The sequence below is a fragment of the Pistacia vera genome, unplaced genomic scaffold, assembly GCF_008641045.1.
Source record: "Pistacia vera cultivar Batoury unplaced genomic scaffold, PisVer_v2 Contig751, whole genome shotgun sequence".
NCBI lineage: Eukaryota > Viridiplantae > Streptophyta > Magnoliopsida > Sapindales > Anacardiaceae > Pistacia > Pistacia vera.
In genome coordinates this window covers 1-9,829 of record NW_022196614.1, presented here as the reverse complement: position 1 = coordinate 9,829, position 9,829 = coordinate 1, and the positions used below count along the sequence as shown (strand labels likewise).

General features: G+C 32.2%; 1 long non-coding RNA gene across 1 annotated transcript; it reads left to right on the top strand.

Annotated features, from left to right (window-relative positions):
* The first annotated feature begins 1,607 nt into the window (after positions 1 to 1,607).
* LOC116115680 lies at positions 1,608 to 5,622 on the top strand. Its single transcript, XR_004125706.1, has 3 exons — positions 1,608 to 1,628; positions 4,443 to 4,728; positions 5,510 to 5,622. It is a non-coding gene; the product is annotated as an uncharacterized LOC116115680 (long non-coding RNA).
* Positions 5,623 to 9,829: the final 4,207 nt, after the last annotated feature.

Sequence of the window (9,829 nt, the reverse complement as noted above, 5' to 3'; positions counted from 1 at the left end):
AAGGTTTTTTTCAAAGCTTTGGTGACTTTATATTAATTTATTAGTCATTTTCCTACTCCAACTGTAAGTCATGTAACTATGAGACTGTTTGGATGATTTTATGAAAATTAGTTTATAAGCAGCTAGTGCTTATAAGCTAATTTGAGCTTATAAGCATTTGAAATTTAAAGCAGTTACGGGTGCATTTGGTTCATTATTCTGATACTTTTTTTAATAATATTTTGGAAAAAATAAAATTCAGTGGGTATTACAATGTAGGATTTGAAAATTAACAAAATACCTCATATGTTTGTTTATTTAATATTTTGGAAAAAATAAAATTCAGTGGGTATTACAATGTAGGATTTGAAAATTAACAAAATACCTCATATGTTTGTTTATTTATTAAGCACCCCTATAATAAAATATTAAAAATTAACAAAAACACCTCCACTCACCCATTAAATACCGACAGCCGGCCACCACTATCGGAGAGTGGCTGGAGTCGTTGAATCGGTGCACGATCGGCTGGATCTAACCTATCGTGCGCCAATATAGCTTTTTCCAGCCAGATCCACGGTGGATCTGACTGGAAAATGCTAGATCTACGGCTAGATCTGACCATTGACGGCTAGATCTAGTCGCATTTGGTCGTCAACGACGGCCACAGATATGACCGTCGTTGATGGTCAACGACAACCATATCTTGGCCGTCGTTGACGACTAGCTACGACCAAAGATCTAGTTGTCAACAACCAGATTTTTGGCCATAGATTTGACCTTTTCTGACCAGATCTACCGTGGATCTGACCAAAAAAGGCTAGATCGGTGTACTACCGGTCAGATCCAGCAGGCAGTGCACCATTATACAAGATTCAAGCCAACTTCCGACGGTGGTGACCGAAATCTGGCAAATGTGGGTTGTTAGGGGCGTTTTTATCAATTTTTAAAATTTATTTGGGGGGTGTTTAGTTAAATTAATAAATTTAGGAGGTTTAAAAAAAATAAAATAATATAGAATAATATTTTGAATTGTTTGGATTGATATACTAATTCTACTGTTTAACTTTATTGGGAAAATTAGAATAATATTTTAAAGAGTTAATCCAACGGACTGTGTTTGATTAAAGCACTTATAACTGACTGATAAGTAATTAACGTATTTGATAAAATATGATTTATAAATACATGTTATTATTTAAATGACTAAAAATGATGCCTACTTTATTTTATCAAAAAATAAATTATATGATCTCCTGTAACCGTTTTTCAAAAATACAAAAATCTTAATAAGATCCACGTATCTTTGTCTTTTTCATTCACAGCCTTGATGTTTTTAATTTCTCGTATCATTTTCTACCAAACAAAATCTTCACTTTCTCTTCCTCCTCCCTCCAATAATTAGACTTTATTTTCTGTCTATTCCCTCATCTCTTTCTTTGAAGATCATGACTCTTCCGTTATACGTTGCGGCATCGTTTTCTCCTTCTCCAAAATTCATCAAATTTCCACCGCCGTGGTCCTTGTCGTCGTCGTGTTTCCGAGTAGTGTGTCTGGGCGGATCCCACGCGCCGTACGCCACGAGTGAGCTGAAGTTGGCGTTGCACGACGCTTTGGACGCTACTGCAATCGATACAACCTATGCCTGAGTAATCATTCTCATTTCTTATTTTTTTTTTTTTTTCAATTAATTTTGATTCTATTATTGATTTATGTTCATCCCCTACTGGTGATTTTAATAATTTAAGTGATTTCCCTATCTGGGTTTGTTGGCTTTTGGAGTTTTTCATTATGGATCTTGTTATATATATCATATTAATGTGTCTGTTTTTTCATGAATTTGGATGCTTTTATTGAATGGTATTGAACAATTGATTGATCTTTTTTTGTATGTGTGTGTAATTTAAGTGGGTTTGTGGGGGGTCTCATTTATATTTACCGTGTATCGTGTCTGTTTTTCACGAATTTTGATTCTTTTATTGAGTCACATTGATTTTTATACTGTAATTTTGGTGATTTTTTTATCTGGGTTTGTTGGTTTTTGGCGTTTTAAATTATGGGTCCTGTCATATATAATATTAGCATTTCTATTATTTCTTGAATTTTGATGCCTTTGTTGAGTCAGATTGATGCTATTCATCTGAATTTCTTTACTTTAAGTCATTTTGCACTCTGGGTTTGTTGATTTTTGGTGTTTTGCATTGTTGGTCTTGTTATATTTATAATATCAGCATGTTTGTCACATGTTTGTTTCTCTTAGGTTTTGAGCCATAGTGATGTTTTTTATGTGATTTTGCTATCTGGTTTGTTTATTTTTCGTGTTTTATATTGCGGATCTTCATTGCAAAGTCATATTTATAACACTAAAATGTATGTTTTTCATGGATTTTTTATGCTTTTATTGAGTCAGATTAATGTTTATATTGTGCTTTTGCTATCTGGGTTTGTTGATTTTCGGTGCTTTACATTGTTGCTCCTGTTATATTTATAATCTTAGCATGTCTGCTTTTAAGGCACTTTGGCCCTCTTAATGAGCCAGATTGATACTCTCCATATGATTCTATGTAATCTAAGTGACTTTTTCCATCTGGGTTTGTTGATTTTTGGTCTTTTAGATTGTCGGTCTTGTGTATTTCTTTGGTGATATCATAGTGAACTCATGTTTATAGTATTAAAATGTCTGTTTATCATAAGTTTGATGCTTTTCTTTTAGTCAGATTAATTTTTATCTTCTCATTTTGCAAAGTTTAAAAGCTTTTGTTATTTGGGTTTGTTGATTTTTCATGCATTATGTTGTTCGTCTTGTTTTGTATTTCAATGGATGATAATATTAAAGCAACATCATATTTATAGTATTTAGTCTCAAATTAATAACAAAATAAGAATTGTAATACTGCATCATTTTATTAATAAATAATTCATAACCCATAGGCCATAACTGTTACTGTTTTCACATTGTCTTTGGCCTGGATCTTATTAAGCCAGTGTCAGAGTGGTCTTGTACTTCTGTAATTTCTAGTTTCCATATTATATTGCAGTATTTAAATCTACTCCTCGAAAAATGATAAGTGTCCCGATTGTTTCACAATTTCTACTTCTGGATTGGAATTGATTTGGAATCGTTATCAATAGAACCTTGGATATAAGCAAATTTGAATCTTATCTCTTTCACATGATCTTTTGTATTTAAGGGTTCCGGTTTCTGTGTCATTACAGAACTTTCATTATTGAATTTGTTTTATCTGTGGAAGTCTAGAATATTGGTTTATAAGTGCTTTTATGGTAAGAATTACGCGTGAAAATGACATTCCTGTATAAAAAAAGAGTCGAATCTTTAGAAGTTAAAATTTTTTTATTAATGGATTTTTAATCTTATGCACGAAAGATCCTTGAATGACTGAAGAATTTGTTGAAGATTAATGGCTAAGATTTCTACAAGATGTTTTATTTTCTATATGTATATATATATATTCTTCATAATTGCAGAAGATGTTGACTGTAAATGAGAAGATAATTTTGATTATGAAGAAAAAGGAAGATGATCTTGTATTTACAAACATGAGAATTATACAAAACAATAAGGATCTGCTCATTTATGTCTCCTGAGAATGATTTTTTTTATCTTCAGAAAATAAGAAAAGCACATTCAATTATTTTTGGAGACTTTTTTTTGGTAAAATAGAAAATCTCATTTTCATCTTTAACAAAGAAAAGAAAAAGCTTGTGCATTGTTTTCTCTAGGGTTCATTTCTCAAAACCATTAAGCACTTTTGAGTTGTTTAATTAAGTCTTTTTAACTTTATTTTTAAGATTATTAAGAATTTTTATATAAGGTATTCTACTATTGTATGTTTAAAATATATTGTTCTCATTTTCACAAAATAAAATAAAATAAACTCTGAATGCATTTCATTGTTTTCATTTTTTGAATTCATTTTGTCAAAACATTTTCTTAAAGCAATACCAACTGGCTCCTAATTTTTCCTGAATAAATTTTGGGAAAAGGAAATAAATGTGTTTTGGAGGACTGATAAGGACATTCCAATGAGACAATTAACTATAATCTGGTGAATCTTAATGACTCGGGTTAATGAAGGGTTTGAACCTAATTTACCCAGAAGGACTTGTTCATTGACTTAAGTATCATTTATCTACTACTAGGTTAATGGCGTGTTAATTAGTTTTCTTAGTGAACCGAGAAATATTACTGTTTTCTCAAATTGATGTGCATCGTATCATCCGCAAGGATGAAAGAAATAAAAACAAAAAAGTAAATATTTTTTAAATTTGTGCACCAGGTGATTTGTGTTTTGCCATTTTTTTGACCAGAAAAACATGTTTGTGCTTTCTGATTATATCAGTGGGATGATTAAATTGAATAATATGTTAACTACTTTACATCTCTTTATTCCATATGAAAGTTAAATTCTTTAATTTCAATTTTTTTTTTTATGTTTAAACAGGAGGCTAGGGAGGGTTTTTATTCTCAGATCAATAAATTATCCAATATTGAAAAGGAAACCAGTATTAGCATTTATAGATGTGTTGATTTGGGGAAAACAGCTCCTCATATAGCAGCAGAGGATGACTCCCTGATATCACATTCATCAGTTCCTCTCCCTGTGAATGCTTTCATCGACCGATTGGATGATCTTTCCGTGGGATATTGCCCTCATTATAACTCATCTTTGAAGTCATCATGAGAAATTTTTTTTGGATAGTATAGAGAGATATTTGTTTGATAAAAAGGTTGGTAGACATATTTACAGTAGTAAATTTAGTATTCTTGCTAATGTTTTCTAAGCTAATCTTTTCGTTTTACTCAAATAAAAGGAAATGCAGTGAAGGAAGGAGTACATTTTTGTATTTTTATGACACTTAGAAGTTTATATAGTGTAAGTGGTCAGCAGGTTAGCATTATCATGCGTGTTTGTATAGTTCCTGATTCCCCTCTGCTGGGAGTCGTTTCGTACTCTTGTGGAATCTGATCCAGTTTTTTAATTTCTATCGATATACATCTAATCAGCATCCTATCGGAAAAAATGAATAAAATAAATTTGCAAACATGAGGAATGACATGAGCAGACTGCAGAACCTATGGAACTAGAATGTCCTAATAAGTGTGCCAACTGCTATGTACTGAATGAAGTAAAGAGTTCTTCATCGTCTTCATGTGCTTCTGTTTTCTTTTATATCAAATCCAAAATGTGTTTATTAAAACTGTATAGTGTATCTTCAGGCGTTGGAGCTTTCTTATACCTGATTTGATGATTTCATGTTAGGGTTTTTAGAGAACTAGTGTGAGGAATCAAATAGATCCAAGAGCGCTATTTCTTCACTCAGTATGGAATTCTTCCTTTTCTCAACAATTCTATATTCCTCATTGGAGAAAACATTATCATAAGGGAATTTTTCTGTTATTTATCTTAACATCATGAGCAGGTTTTGACGCATCGCTCTGGCTCCGCTGTTGTGCTATTGCTTATATACTCAGAAATTCTGAAAATGCTTCACTTAACATCATGAGTAGATTTTGATGTGGAGATAGCATTCCCTCTTGACCATGGTCTTCCTAGGGGATATCAGAAGCAGAAGAGCAGGGAATCTGATAAGTCACACATTATGACTGTGCAAATATTGTTGGAGGAGGTACTTTTCTATACTTGCTCAAATTTGTATTATTTTTCTTTCCTGTATTTAGCAAACCTCAAGTCTGTTAAGCTTAGATACTAGATATATGTTATTCGGTGTTTTTGTTTTAAAAAAAAAAATGCATTCGGAAATAAAAATAAGAAGTTTGATTTTTTGTTCTCGGAATTTGAAATTGTGTAAATAAAAACAGTAAAAAATTTATTTTTTGAATACAGTATCTGAAAATGAAAACAGTATTCGCTGTCATTTTCTTATGATAAATATAAAATTTAGAGAATTAAAGGACGGAAAACATCTTTTTTAAGTTTTGTGTTTTCAATTCTTAAATAAAGATTGAATTCTTCATTTTTCATATTTTCTTTTTACAAAGGGTAAATGGTAAGTGAACAAATATCTGTGTCATGATAACTGTTTTCTGGAACTAATCAGCAAATCAATTGTGGATTCATTTGTGTTGGCAGATAAAGGGTTGTATTTTCTCTCCCACTTTCAGTTTGTTGCATTGCTAGATTTATCAGGTAGACCAATATGGTACTAAGGAACTAAAGTAAATAATTTGCAATTATCATATGACAAATTGCATTTGGGAAATTAAGGAAAGAAGACCGAAGATCCATTATGGTACGTGGATGTGTGCCCCTACTCGTGAAATGTTAGAAATGATTTCTATTATGTTTTGTCATATATGAGTTAGTTGACTTTGGGAATGATTATTGATTTTTGTGTTTCCTTCTTTTTTAATTCCCATAGTTGGATCATCATACTTAGATCAGGAGTATTTCCCTGTGACATTCAATCGAAGAAAAAATGCAATATGGTGCTGTTTTAGATCATTGTTTATGTAATAGTTAACTAATTGATTATTGTCAGTTAACTAATTTGAAAATGCATATATTCTAATTTTTCAGAAAGACGGCATGTTAAATATTCACAAGATTCATGAAATTCATATGCATTTATGAGACTATTGTACACAATTCCACTTTAATGCGTTTGAATTGAAGTTAAGCTTAGAGATTCATTTATATTTTGCAACATTAATAATATATGGTATATGCTGGGGTTATAAAATAGAATAGAAAAAGAACATCATTGAGGGACTTATTGAAGGCTAGCATTAGATATACAAAGAGATTCAAATTAAAGTTTTCTTCGGAAATATGCATTTTGAGAAAGCATAGAAATGTGATTTCGTGTGAGTTTAGTATATCATTGCCGACATTCTCAAAAATGTCCATATAAGAAAAAATATCAAATAAGCTCTATGCAATTGAGTCTTGTTTGGATTCTTTGTGAGATGTTCCTGTTTACGTTCACGGCATGGCTGCTATCTTTCAGGCTCTTTATTTGGTTTATGTATGGCAGTGCCTGCTTCAGTTTATATTTGCTTACGATACTATACAATGCTGTGCAGATTTTAAGGAATTTAAAGAGTGCTTTCTGGCCATTTCAACATGATTTCTTCCGGAGTTTGTTCTTAAGGACAGCACATGCTGCTACCTGCATTGAACAATTAAACAGTGAAGACAGGTAGTTGAACTATATTGCAAACTAACCTGTGATTATACCAAAACTCTTTGTAGTTTTTATAATCTCCACTGAGATTTCTTTCTCCCCCACTTTGGGCTCTATTTATTCTGATTTCATTATTTTTCTACTGCAGTGGGTTGCAGCTTGCATCAGCGAAGGCTGCTAAACACAGGTTAGAGCGTGGTGTTTTGGACTAGTGTACGCATTGGGGATATGAGATGTGCATTAGCTGGTATGTAATTGTAAGATAATTGATGTGTTTAGCATATTCTTTTTTGTACTTATGCTGATTATGCAAGAATGTGAGATAAAAAAACAAGATACATTTGGCATGCTGTTGTTGGCATGTTTTCATGTAAAGCCATAGAGATTGAAGTAAAAAAAATATAAAAAATAATCAAAATGTCAAAAGTTAATAATAATAATAAAAAAAGGTCATAAATATCCCATCTTCGTCTTCACAGCAACGAAATCTTCATCTTCCCCACAAACAAAACCAAACCCTCACTTTTCCATCAAAATCTAAACAGTACAAACAATTCGCCAAAATTGAATCAATCCAATTGTCTTAAACAACACAAATATCACAGCTACAACCACAAACAATCATTGATTTCGGTTTTTTATTATTATTATTATTATTATTATTTGAGTTGTGTCAAAGGTAAATGGATCAAGTCGGGGGTGGATTGGGTTTGTTGGCGGAGCACGCTTGCAGGGCTGTTGAGCCTAGCCTTTAAGCTGCTGTTATTGGCAGTTTGTGGCCTTGCAATGGCTGTCATGGCAACGCGCCTAGCAGTGATTGCTAAAGCGGCTTCATGGCCTTGCCGGCGATGCCAGGCCGTGGCTTTGCAGCCTTGGATAGTGGCATCCATGGCCGCTTGGAGGCTGTCATTGGAATTAACTTGAATGTGAGGATATGAGTTTTTAAGTCGGGTTTGTAGATGTTAATAGATTTTAGGCGTTTTAAGTTTTTTTGACTTGATTGGAGTTTTTAGGGCCAGGGATTTGGATTACATTGAGGGTGTGGAAATTTCACAGTGGAATTATTTAATTTAATTATGATTTTAGGTTCAAAGTGAGGATCAGTTGACTTTCTTTTTTTATGGTTTTATTTTAGAATTAGGGGTAAATAAGGAATTTCACTATTAAGTGTGTCAGAAGACAGATTTCATCAACTCTAACAAATGATAGGCGGTCAGGACTATTTTCAATACCAGAGTTTATTAGAGTTAGGGCATACCTCAGGGGGTTAAAGTAAGTTTCTCTTGGAAATATATATAATAATTTAGGGAGATGATTGATTGGGAATAATAATACTAGACGTATAAAGAAATCTTACAAATATTTCTATATAAAGTGGTGTGACACCTTCATTCATTTTTTGTCACATGACTTTGTATAGATTTCTTTATAGTGTTAAGAGTTATTAGAGTTAGGGCATACCTCAAATTCCTCTTTAGAATATATATATATATATATAGTCTTTAGTCTTGACACTAAGTAAGTGAACTTCACTAACAGAACTTGAGAATTTTGCTTCAAAGAGTCCAAATTTCACCAAGAAAAAGACGTGAAAACTTGGTGAAAAAGGACATGGCATTTATGAGCCACCATCTTTAGTCTTTACAGCTTAAAATATAGAAGACTGTGTAATCTATATTATTAGATAATTGTATTTAAATTAATTGTATTGATAGAGGAAGGAATTACGATTGCATTTTATAATTAATAAATATTGAGTAGTTATATAAGTATATTATATATTCAGTGTTTTGACCTGAAATGCCCTCCATGATCTAGTCACTGGATCATGTATACATGATAAGTGTGTTCTTCGACAAAAAAGAAGATGAACATAAGTGGAATGAACTAGGGAGTGCCTCCGTTGTTTTGGATTTTTGTTGTGATTATTTAAGTGAAGGTAAAAAATGCTGTGAGGTGAAAAAATGCGGGGTTAATTTAGATTCCAGTGAGAGGTAGCGATGGCCAATTACAGGGTTCGGACTGAAACTGTAGAAACCCCAACTCGAGTCATGCCTCATCTGACCATGCTCGTCTTTGATCGTGAACTCACAAATAAAGGTAAATTCTCTGCTATCAACAGACTATTGATTTATAGTTCATAAGACTATTGAGTGTTATAGAAGATCCCATATTTACCAATTTGGAATTTCATTTCCAGGGAAACAGCCAAGCCAGAATGGTTCTGAATGCTTCCGCCCCTGCACCAAGAAAGTCACTACTTTTAAAAGAGAAGTAGGGCAACAATTAAATTATATAATACCCAAAATAAGAAAGAAAGTTATTCCTCAACCTAAAACTACCTTAAAGTTGATAATGGAGTATCTCAAGAATTAAATTAGTTAAATTTATGGGGTGCAATAAAAAAAGTCATTTTAAAACTTTGAAATGGAGTATCTCAAGAAATTGGGTTTCTTTAGTCTATTAGTAGATGTCAATAGCTCTTTCAAAATTCATAATTCTTAATAGAATTTTTTTTTTTTTTTAAACCAAGTTGTCCAAACCAATTTACACACACCTTAACTAATCCTTAAAAGAGATTATCATAGATTTCGTTCTTTTAACCTGTACTATTTCATTGGGCTTTTTACCCAATACAAAATGGTTTAACCATTATTAATATAAATGGATATGAAATAGGTAA